Genomic DNA, 12,523 nt, shown 5'->3' with positions numbered 1-12,523 from the left:
CCCGACCCAGGGCCCGACCGGGCCCCTGGACCCAGCCGGGGCTCCCGGGACCGCAGGTGCAAGGGAAGCCTCCCCGGGCCCTCCGGACCCCGCCCCGGGCACCCTGCCACGCGGAAGGACCCAGGACGGAGCCCGGGGCGGGGAGGCCGCCCTCCCCGGGGCCCCCAGGGGCCCGGCCGGAGCTCCTGAACCCAGGCGAACGAGGGGAGGCTCCCCGGCCACAACGGAACCCCGTCCCGGGCCTTTGGCAGTGCCGCAGGCCGGGGGACAGGGCCCGGGGACGGAGACCCCGACCCGGGGCCCGGCCGGGCCCCTGGAACCAGCCGGGGCTCCCGGGACCGCAGGCGATGGGGAAGCCTCCCCGGGCCCTCCGGACCGCGCCCCGGGCACCCTGCCACGCGGAAGGACCCAGGACGGAGCCCGGGGCGGGGAGGCCGCCCTCCCCGGGGCCCCCAGGGGCCCGGCCGGAGCACCTGAACCCAGGCGAGCGAGGGCAGGCTCCCCGGCCACGACGGAACCCCGTCCCGGGCCTTTGGCAGTGCCGCAGGCCGGGGGACAGGGCCCGGGGACGGAGACCCCGACCCGGGGCCCGGCCGGGCCCCTGGAACCAGCCGGGGCTCCCGGGACCGCAGGCGATGGGGAAGCCTCCCCGGGCCCTCCGGACCGCGCCCCGGGCACCCTGCCGCGCGGCAGGACCCGGGACGGAGCCCGGGGCGGGGAGGCCGCCCTCCCCGGGGCCCCCAGGGGCCCGGCCGGGGCTCCGGAACCCAGACGAGCGAGGGGAGGCTCCCCGGCCACAACGGAACCCCGTCCCGGGCCTTTGGCAGTGCCGCAGGCTGGGGGACGGGGCCCGGGGCCGGAGACCCCGACCCGGGGCCCGGCCGGGCCCCTGGACCCAGCCGGGGCTCCGGGGACCGCAGGCGCAGGGGAAGCCTCCCCGGGCCCTCTGGACCCCTCCCCGGGCACCCTGCCACGCGGCAGGACCCGGGACGGAGCCCGGGGTGGGGAGGCCGCCCTCCCCGGGGCCCCCAGGGGCCCGGCCGGAGCTCCGGGACCCAGACGAGCGAGGGGAGGCTCCCCGGCCCCAACGGAACCCCGTCCCGGGCCTTTGGCAGTGCCGCAGGCCGGGGGACTGGGCCCGGGGCCAAAGGCCTCAACCCGGGGCCCGGCCGGGCCCCTGGAACCAGCCGGGGCTCCGGGGACCGCAGGCGCAGGGGAAGCCTCCCGGGGCCCTCCGGACCCCTCCCCGGGCACCCTGCCACGCGGCAGGACCCGGGACGGAGACCGGGGTGGGGAGCCTGCCCTCCCCGGGGCCCCCAGGGGCCCGGCCGGAGCTCCTGAACCCAATGCAGCCACGGGAGGCACCCCGGCCGCAACGGAACCCCGTCCCGGGCCTTTGGCAGTGCCGCAGGCCGGGGGACGGCGCCCGGGGCCGGAGACCCCGACCCGGGGCCCGGCCGGGCCCCTGGACCCAGCCGGGGCTCCGAGGACCGCAGGTGCAGGGGAAGCCTCCCCGGGCCCTCCGGACCCTTCCCCGGGCACCCTGCCACGCGGCAGGACCCGGGACGGAGACCGGGGCGGGGAGGCCGCCCTCCCCGGGGCCCGGCCGGAGCTCCTGAACCCAATCCAGCCACGGGAGGCACCCCGGCCACAACGGAACCCCGTCCCGGGCCTTTGGCGGTGCCGCAGGCCGGGGGACGGCACCCGGGGCCGGAGACCCCGACCCAGGGCCCGGCCGGGCCCCTGGACCCATCCGGGGCTCCCGGGCGCGCAGGGGAAGGCCCTCCGGCCACCCTGCCACACGGCAGGACCCAGTTGCCGGCTGAGGACCGAGAGGGGTCCCAGAGTACCCTGTCCCTAGTAATCCGGAGGAAGGCTACCCCCCGTTCTTGAAACCCGCACGCTCCGAGTGACGGAGGGGACCCTAGGGGCGAACGCACCCGGCCTCCTGGAGCCCCGGCTGGGATCCGAGAGGCAAATGGACCCTCATCGGGACTTCCAGGCCTGGCCCTGCCATCTGGTCGCCCCATTGGAAAGCATTGCGCGCGACCAGATGGCCGAGGGGAAAGGAGCCACCAGGTGGCCGGCAACTGAAAGGACTCCCGCCTGCCCACCCACCAGGGGCTCGGGGTGGGGACTCTGCTTCCCGGCTGGGCCTCAGGCACGGGGAGGACCACCGGAGCTCTCGGGGCCTGGGCGTACCCGGGGGAGGACTGCCCGGGACCCGTGGAGCCCGTCCCTGGGCACTTTGCCATGCCGCGGCCCGGAGGAGGGAAGCCCCGGGGACCTGGGAGGATGTTGCCCGGGCGTAGCCCATCTGGTCCCCGGCAATGAACCGCACAACCCCAGCATGGGTGTTTCGGCATACCCTGCCCCTACTAATCCGGAGGAAGGATACCCTCCTTTCTTGTAACCCGCGCGCTGCGAGTGACGGAGGGGACCCTAGGCGCGGACGCGCCCGGCCTCCTGGAGCCCTGGCTGGGATCCGGGAGGCGAATGGACCCTCATCGGGACTTCCAGGCCGGCCCGGCCATCTGGTCGCCCCATTGGAAAGCATTGCGCGCGATCAGATGGCCGAGGGGAAAGGAGCGACCGGATGGCCGGCAACTGAAAGGGCTCCCGTCTGCCCGAGCCATAGCGGTAGGGCTCCCGCCTGCCCACCCTCACACCAAGGGCTCGGGGGGGGACTCTGCTTCCCGGGTTGGCCTCGGGCACGGGGAGGTCCACCGGAGCTCTCGGGGCCTGGGCGCCCGGGGGAGGACTGCCCGGGACCCGTGGAGCCCGTCCCTGGGCACTTTGCCATGCCGCGGCCCGGAGGAGGGAAGCCCCCGGAGGCCTTGGAGGATGTTGCCCGGGCGTCGCCCATCTGGTCCCCGGCAATGAACCGCACAGCCCCAGCATGGGTGTTCCGGCATACCCTGCCCCTAATAATCCGGAGGAAGGATACCCCCCTTTCTTGTAACCCGCGCGCTGCAAGTGACGGAGGGGACCCTAGGCGCGGACGCGCCCGGCCTCCCGGAGCCCTGGCTGGGATCCGGGAGGCGAATGGACCCTCATCGGGACTTCCAGGCCGGCCCGGCCATCTGGTCGCCCCATTGGAAAGCATTGCGCGCGACCAGATGGCCGAGGGGAAAGGCGCGACCAGGTGGCCGGCAACTGAAAGGGCTCCCGTCTGCCCGAGCCATAGCGGTAGGGTTCCCGCCTGCCCACGCAGGGCTCCGTGGCTGCAGGGCTCTGGGCCTGCAGGGCTCCGGGGCTGCAGGGCTCCGGGGCTGCAGGGCTCCGGGGCTGCAGGGCTCTGGGCCTGCAGGGCTCTGGGCCTGCAGGGCTCCGGGGCTGCAGGGCTCCGGGGCTGCAGGGCTCTGGGGCTGCAGGGCTCCGGGGCTGCAGGGCTCCGGGGCTGCAGGGCTCCGGGGCTGCAGGGCTCTGGGCCTGCAGGGCTCCGGGGCTGCAGGGCTCCGGGCCTGCAGGGCTCCGGGGCTGCAGGGCCTTGGGCCTGCTAGGGTTCCGGGCCTGCAGGGCTCCAGGGCTCCGTGCTGAAGGGCTCCAGGGTCTGCAGGGCTTTGGGGCTGCAGGCCTCGGGGGACGCCCGGGAGACCCATGGAGCCCGTCCTGGGCACTTTGCCTCGCCGCGGGCTGGAGGAGGAAGCACCCGACGCCCCGGGGAAGTGTCGTCCGGGCTTGGCCCATCTGGTCCCCGCCTGAGAACCGCAATCCCCAGGAGGGGTGTCCCGGCATACCCTGCCCCTACTAATCCGGAGGAAGGCTACCCACCTTTCTTGTAACCCTCGCGCTCCGAGTGACGGAGGGGACCCTAGGCGCGGACGCGCCCGGCCTCCTGGAGCCCTGGCTGGGATCCGCGAGGCGAATGGACCCTCATCGGGACTTCCAGGCCGGCCCGGCCATCTGGTCGCCCCATTGGAAAGCATTGCGCGCGACCAGATGGCCGAGGGAAAGGTGCGACCAGATGGCCGGGACCGGAAGGACTCCCAGCTGCCCACACCGAGCCATAGCGGTAGGGCTCCCGACTGCCCTTGCAGGGCTCCGGGGCTCTGCACCAGGGTCCCTTGTCCCGGGCAGATGGACACTTGGCAGGCCGCAGGACGTGGGATCCCAGGCCCTGACCAAAAATCAGGAGGCCCGGGGCCGGTCCCTGCTTCTCAACACAGCCAGGCTGGGGAGGTCGGGGAGCCTGCCCAAGCACGAGGGACCCGTCCCGGGCACACAGTCCATGAGGTTGTGCGCTCGTTTTCCACAATTTTCTTCAGAATAGTGCGTAGTTGCGCTAGGCAAAGTCCGCCCAGCCCTACTCAGGATGTGCTCTCGTTTTCCACAAATTTTTTTAAAATTCTGCTACGCAAAGTCCGCCCAGCCCTAGTAAACGCCCACTTTGAACTTGTAGGCCTTGCTTATGAGAAGCAAGGCTGGCAGTAAAAGAGGTGCAATGACTGCCAGCCTGGCTTCTCGTAATCAACAACTATACAAAGTGCGTGTTTAGGAACCGCTTGCAGTTGTTCAATCCACATAAATAAAACACATTGTCATTTACGATGCCAATAGCTCAATCTTTAGCAAATGCGTGTTAACATTTGGGACTAGAGCCCACACCTCCCCAAAATGGCTGCGCTCTGCGTGTCACAGAAAGCGCCTCCTAGGCTCAGGTGTTGTCTCAGAGGCCCTCTAGGCACGGGTGATGTCACAGAAAGCGCCTCCTAGGCTCAGGTGTTGTCTCAGAGGTCCTCTAGGCGCTGGCGATGTCACAGAAAGCGCCTCCTACGCTCGGGTGTAGTGCCAGAGGCCATCTACGCACTTGTGGTGTCACAGAAAGCGCCTCCTAGGCTCCGGTGTTGTCTCAGAGGCCCTCTAGGCGCTGGTGATGTCAAAGAGGTTACCCCTTACCTCCCAGCCCCCTGAGGCACCGCTGACGTCACAGAGGGGGCCCCTTACCTCCCAGCCCCTCCCCAGGCACCGGACGTCACAGAGGGCGCCCCAGGCACCGGTGACGTCACAGATGGTGCCCCTTACCTACCAGCGCTCCCAGGCCCTGTCGACGTCACAGAGGATGCCCCTTACCTCCCAGCCCCCTCAGATACAGGTGACGTCATAAAGGAACATGACGTTATAGAGGGTGCTCCTTGCCTCCCAGCCCCCCAGGCACCGGTGACGTCACAGAAGGACATGGCGTCACAGAGGGCACCCCGGGCACCGGTGACGTCACAGAGGGCGCCCCTTACCTCCCAGCCCCCCCCAGGCCAGGCCAGGCAGTCGCCTTTCCACCCTGCTGCCGCTCGGACGCTGCGGAGATGCCCTGCTACACGCGCCGCCGCCCCAGCAGGAGGCACTCGGTGAAATATGGGAACTTTGTCATCAGGCTGCACCCCTGCGAGCTGGACTCCCTGGTACGAGGTAGGTGCGGCGCTTCCGGCTGGCACCCCCTAGGATCTTCACCAGTGCCTAGAGGGCCTCTGGGACAAGACCACAGCCTAGGAGGCGCTTTCTGTGACTTCACCAGGGCCTAGAATGGCGTCTGTGTGTCCTCCAGATTTAATATAGCGCCTTTAAAGCCCAGTCTGGGGGGGTGAAAGGCGCACGGTGTGGACAGCACTCAGGGATGACCCATCTGACCCCCGCACCGCACCACGCAGACAGCACCGCCCCAGTGACTTTCGGGGTGGGGGGTGGGCTGTCTGTGTGTCCCCCAGATTAAATATAGCGCCTTCAAAGCCCAGTCGGGGGGGGGGGGGGGGGGTGAAAGGAGCACGGTGTGGACAGCACTCAGGGATTCGCCCGAAATTTTTCAACGTGATGGGAATAGATGTTTTTGGGGTGTTTTTAGTTTTGTCAATATTTGACGAGTCAAGCCCCTGTGAACATTTATACAAGTTTTTTTAAATTGAATGTGTGGTTGTTCTGGACTGGTTTACACAACTTCTATGGCAGCAGTGAGGGGGTGACGGGACATGGCAGCAGGGAGGGGGTGACAGGGGACATGGCAGAAGGAAGGGGGTGATAGGGGGACATGGCAGTAGGAAGGGGGTGACAGGGGACATGGCAGAAGGGAGGGGGTGACAGGGGACATGACAGCAGGGAGGGGGTGACAGGGGACATGGCAGCAGGGAGGGGGTGACAGGGGACGTGGCAGCAGGGAGGGGGTGACAGGGGACATGGCAGAAGGAAGGGGGTGACAGGGGGACATGGCAGAAGGAAGGGGGTGACAGGGGACATGGCAGAAGGGAGGGGGTGACAGGGGACATGACAGAAGGAAGGGGGTGACAGGGGACATGGCAGCAGGGAGGGGGTGACAGGGGACATGACAGCAGGGAGGGGGTGACAGGGGACATGGCAGCAGGGAGGGGGTGACAGGGGTCATGGCAGCAGTGAGGGGTGACAGGGGACGTGGTAGAAGGGAGGGGGTGACAGGGGACATGGCAGCAGGGAGGGGGTGACAGGGGACGTGGCAGCAGGGAGGGGGTGACAGGGGACATGGCAGAAGGAAGGGGGTGACAGGGGGACATGGCAGAAGGAAGGGGGTGACAGGGGACATGGCAGAAGGGAGGGGGTGACAGGGGACATGACAGAAGGAAGGGGGTGACAGGGGACATGGCAGCAGGGAGGGGGTGACAGGAGACATGGCAGCAGGGAGGGGGTGACAGGGGACATGGCAGCAGGGAGGGGGTGACAGGGGACGTGGCAGAAGGAAGGGGGTGACAGGGGGACATGGCAGAAGGAAGGGGGTGACAGGGGACATGGCAGAAGGGAGGGGGTGACAGGGGACATGGCAGCAGGGAGGGGGTGACAGGGGACATGACAGCAGGGAGGGGGTGACAGGGGACATGGCAGCAGGGAGGGGGTGACAGGGGTCATGGCAGCAGTGAGGGGTGACAGGGGACGTGGTAGCGGGAAGGGGGGGTGACGGGACGTGGCAGCAGTGAGGGGTGACAGGGGACGTGGTAGCGGGAAGGGGGGGTGACAGAGCACATGGCATCAGGGAGGTGACAAGGGACTTGGCAGCAGGGAAATGGGGTGATACCAGACATGGCAGCGGGGAGGGTGTGATGACACTGGACATGGCAGCAGGGTGTAGGGGGTGACACGGGACATGACATTAGGGACAATGGGTAACAGGGGACATGGCAGCATCAAGGAGTCGGGGTGGCATGGCAGCAGGTAGAGGTGGACATGAGACATGGCAGCGGGGAGTGACATGGGACATTGAAGCAGTGAGAAGGGGGGTGACATGGGACATGGCAGCGAGAAGGTGTTACATGGTACATGGTGTAGGAAGGTGGAATCTGACTATATGGTTGCCCCCACTTTTTTCCTGGTTGATGACTTAGGTGGACTGGGACCCTGCTATTCATGGCCCAGTCTATCTGCTTTCTCTGTAAAATGGTTTCCATGTACAATAGGTACATTTCTAATTGGATTCTGGAGTGCCTTATAAGCCCCTATTATATGGTATACTATGTACTCAGGGTATAGGTACCTCAGAGGCCTACCAGGGGCTACAGCATGTATTATGCCACCCCTGGGAAGCACTCCAAAATGGCACCACAGGTCTGCTACTGCAGCCTGGGTAAGGGTGTGCTTGCACTCCTTACAGTGGCAAAGGCTACCTATATCACTACAATTGCACACACATATAAAACCTTTAAGTCCTATGGCAGGCCTTAACAATCCTGAAGGCAGAGTGCTTGGTTCTTATGTGAGAGGGTGCCCCTGCATGAGCAAAGCCCCTCTGCAGCGTTCGGAGTATCTCCTCTGATGCTGTTTGTGGTGCAGCCTGACCATACACTCATAAGTGCATTATAACCTCGCGGTAAATGCTAACTTTGGGATGGCTGCACGGAAACATGTCGTGTTTGGTGTCAAACGCTTTGGAATACTACCCCCCCCCCCGCCAGTTCTGGCAGCGGGGGTAGCATTCCACCCTTCTAGAGGGAGAGACATGTTCACACTGGTCTAACCCGGTAGGACTTTCCTGAGCCCTGGCATCACAAAATGGATGCCTCTGCCACAGACACGGGTCTGGCCTCCTGCTGCTGACCGAAACTCCGGCAAGGGAGGCCTGGACAATAGGTTTCCTGTCCCAGGGAGGTGTAACCACCTCCCCAGACATGCAGATGTGTATTGGGGCTGGGCGGGAGCACTCTCTGGTGCTTTGAAGTCCTGCACTGAGGGCACACTTGGTGTCCCTGTGCATAGTCCAGTTCAAACCGGTTGCAGGGGCTACCTGCCCCTGCTCTGGCGTGAAACTGGACAAAGGAAATGGGTGTAACCACCCCTCTTTCCAAACCCTCCCACAGGTGGGTCCCTAGACTATGTCCAGTATGTATGGGAACCCAGTTCTTGCGACTTTAGATTACCCTGGACGAAACTCTGCAATATATATACTGGACCTTCGATGTTCTACTTTAACTAGAAGACTGAAGAAATCTCCCTTGGGGTCAAGGAGTGACTCCCCTGCTTGGCAGGCACCAAAGAAGCAACTGACCGGTCTGCATCGCTGAAGCTCTCGCCGGACGCCGAAGTCTTTGCATCACCAGAGGTGGATTTCCAGACTTCCCGAGGCTACCCTGAGGCCACAGCAAAGCTGAGGCCCATGGCTATCGTGGGTGACGTGGAACCATGACCCCCGGACACCGTGAACTTTTGCAGCAACACTATCTTCCTGGTCCTCCTTGAAGTTGTGCTTTGGGCTCCGAGTAGCCCCAACCTTGAGCACCTCCTGCACCGAAGATTGCTGGCCTCCACTCCACGAGTGACCCGTGGGCCAGTTTCAAGTGCGACCGATCGAGGTTCCTTCGCGATCGTTAGCCCGTTGGCTAGTAGGTCCCCACGAAGGCAACTCCTCTTCTACTTGGGCATTCCTGGTTGCTCCAGACGTGCCCCGACTTACCCTTGCTGGGTGAGTCCCTCAGACCTTGCTGGTCTGCACCGCAGTCCTTTCTCTGATTTCAAGTGACTTGCCGTTGCCAAGGCTTGTTGGGTCCGTTCTTGTCGCCGTCATGGCAGCACTCGACAGACTTCATGGGACAGCTCGAATCCGGCTCATGAACTTCGTCGATGCTTCCTGGACCTCGTGGCTGAAGAGTCAAGACACCAATCAACTCACCTGAAGCACCCGACATCTGTGGGCATTGGTCCATCCTGCCCTCGGTCACTGGCTAGTGACCCAGACTCTGTCCCCTCTGCTTTCAGGTTCCTTCCATCCTAGATCCAGGCTTGGATCTCTTCGGACACTTCTCTTCACGGCAGCAGCAGTTCTTTCCCAGCTTCCATTGCAATCGATGATGCGACCTGACACCAAATGACACCTATGCACTCGGCTTCCCTGGGTGAGGTAACTTGAGTACTTCGGGGTTCCCGTGGGTGCTAGCCCTAGAACGTCTTAAGTCCAAAAGGGTTTGATCCTGACTCGATTCTAAGTGTCCCTAATCTTTAAATTTCCAACCGCGACATTGCCCATAGAAGCTAACGGGAACCTGGGTTGTGTTTACACACTGCACACGGCCGCCGTGGGTCCCCTGCGTCCCTACCTTGGGTGGTTCCTTGGGGTCCCAGCGATTCTACAGGCTCTAGGCCTTGTGTCTAGTTCAGTTGTGGTTCTTATACCACTTTTTTGGTATATGGTTTGGTACGCCCCTAGGGCCCAAACGTGTATTTGTGCTATTACTGTTGATTGCTAACTTGTAAATTAAGTACTTCGAACTCCAGTCTCATAAAGAGACTAGAGGGGTGTATTTTATCCTAAATACATATATTTTGAATATATACCTGGTGTGGTTGTCCTTTCATTTGATCATTCAAGAGATTATAGACTGGTAAAACAAGCTGCTTTACATTCCTTCAAGACTTAGCCTGAAGGCTGCTCTCCATAGCTACCACTAGGATAGCTTTCAATAAAGGTTGTCTTTAACCTATCACCATAAGGGGTTGTTTGCACTGATACAAGGTGCCCACTAGAACTAGTGGACAGCATATATCAGGCCACCTTCTCACATTGGTGGCAGCGGTGGGATTCCAGCTTGCTATTGTTTTACCGGATAATCTCAATTGAATTGATCAACTGAAAACCACTAAAGGTACCTGAGGTACATATAATATCAAATTTAGCTACAGTAAGTTCTACTGAACTTAGAGTTGTGTGTTAAGGGATAGCACACTCTTTCTATAACCCAAGAGAGTTTAGTAGGCCACACTAGTGTAGGTAGTGCAATACACCACACCACATTAGTAATGTCTAGTCAGCCAGGAACCAGTGGGCCCCTGCCAGAAGCCAGTGAGCTCCTTCCCTATAAATATTAGGATCTCTCATTTGCTCAGCTTAGGACCTTATGTTCCATTAGGAAGCTGAAGACAGGCAAAAGTCCATCCACCCAGCATCTCACAAAGATACTGAAACTGGATGGTATCACAGGGCCTAGTGGGCCTGATGATGTAGACAGAGTGGGTGGGGCAGCAGCCGAGGGTGGGCCTAACTCTAATGCTGACCAAACTGATGACAATGATCAGGATCTGGTGAACACAGCTCTCGAGGATGATGAGGATGATGAGGATGACAGCAATGCTCCTTCCTTTATCCCTCCCGGTAGAGTTGAACATAGGGCTAGAAGGGATAGATCTCTGTCAAGGGGATCTGCCCAGTCTAACTCCTCTATAGGGACCTCTGTTTCTTCTCACAGAGGGAGGGAGTCCCTTGGTGGCAGCAATTTCCCTAGAGATAGGTAGAGGTCTTATGACCATAGAAACCTAAGCAAGATTGTCCCTCCCTACCAGAGTGGGGATGACATCCACAAATGGATAACTTCTTTGGAGAGGGCCTGTAAAGTACAGAGGGTCCCTCAAGGTCAGTGGGTAGCAATCTTATGGCTCTCCTTTGCAGACAAAGGTAGAGATAAGCTCCTCACTGTAAGAGAAGAGGATGCTGACGACTACAAGGTCTTGAAGAGTGCTCTGATTGATAGGTTTGTCCTAACCACTGAACAGTATAGGTGGAAGTTCAGAGACACCCAAAAAGCTCAGACTCAAGACTGGGTAGACTTTGTAGATTGTGTTACTAAGGCTCTGGAAGGTTGGATACGGGGCAGCAACGTGCATGACTTTTCAGGATTGTACAATTTGATTATGAGGGAGCAGATCCTTAGTAATTGTCAAAATCAGCTTTTGCACCAGTACCTGGTGGACTCTGATCTGACCTCTCCCCAAGACTTGGGAAAGAAGGCAGACAAATGAGTCAGAACCATGGTAAGGCCTAAGAATTAGGGGGGTGACCAGAAGAAAGATTCTACCGAGCCCCAAGAGAAAGGTGGGGACACATCTAAAGATAAGTCCACTACAGGGCCCCAAAAGTCTTCTTCTGGGGGTGGGTCCCAAACTCCTTCCTCTCCTGAAAAGGAACCCTATTGCCATGTCTGTAAAAAGCCTGGGCACTGGAAACTGATCCCAGTTGCCCCAGGATGGACAATAAAGAAAATGTTCCACCAACTAACACTACCAACCCTCCTGGTACTACCAGTAGTAATCCCCCAGTTGGGAGTATTGCACCCAAAAATTTAGGTGCTTTTGCAAGTGGAACAGAGGTAGGCCCCAACTGAGGGAGGGCCTCCTCACCGGACTCCTCTGACTCTGATGGTGGCCTGGGATTTGCCACTTTTACCATAGGTCCCAATGCATTGGGCAGGTACAGATTGGAGCCACTGATTAATGGTCAGAAAGCTGTGGCCTTCAGGGACACAGGGGCTAGTGTCACCATGGTGACATGGAAGCTAGTCCCCCCTCAGCAGCTTTTACCTGAGTTTAAGTACCAGGTGACCAAAATTGATGGTGTCAGAACAGATCACCCCATGGCCATAGTCAATCTCAGCTGGGGAGGGGTCACAGGTCCAAAGAGAGTGGCACTGTCCCCAAACCTGCCTGTAGATTGCCTGATGGGCAATGATCTGGAAATGTCAGCCTGGACTGAAGTTGAACACCAAACTCATCTTAAAAGCCTCCACTGGCTCCCTGTCACTCAACGCTGTCTCTTCAAACTTGGCTGTATGATCTATCAAGCCCTTTCATCCCATGGACCAGTTTTTATCGCCACCAAAATTCAGCAATATGTCCCCTCTTGAGAGCTTCGCTCCTCCAACATGAACCTCTTGACCCCCTTCCCTTTTAAAAGGAAAAAACATGGCGGTCTAAGATTTTCGACCTTAGCTCCACAGTTCTGGAACTCCCTCCCACCCGAACTGCGCCTTACCTCCCCTTACTCAAAATTTAGGAAATCTCTCAAAACATGGCTCTTTACCCTGGCCTACAATTAATTGACTGTTCCTCACTGTGATTGTTCTAACTCGTCTCTGCTCAAGCGCCAAGAAACCGTTGGTGAACGTGCGCTCTAAAAGTCTTTTTAACATACCATAACATGTGTCTGTATAGGGTAGTGATATAGGTAGCCTATACCACAGTAAGGGGTGCAAGCACACCCTTACTCAGGCTGCAGTAGCAGACCTGTGGTGCCATTTTGGAGTGATTCCCA

Source organism: Triturus cristatus, chromosome 5_1 (genome assembly GCF_964204655.1).
Source record: "Triturus cristatus chromosome 5_1, aTriCri1.1, whole genome shotgun sequence".
NCBI classification, from domain to species: domain Eukaryota; kingdom Metazoa; phylum Chordata; class Amphibia; order Caudata; family Salamandridae; genus Triturus; species Triturus cristatus.
Note: the sequence above shows the minus strand (reverse complement) of the source record.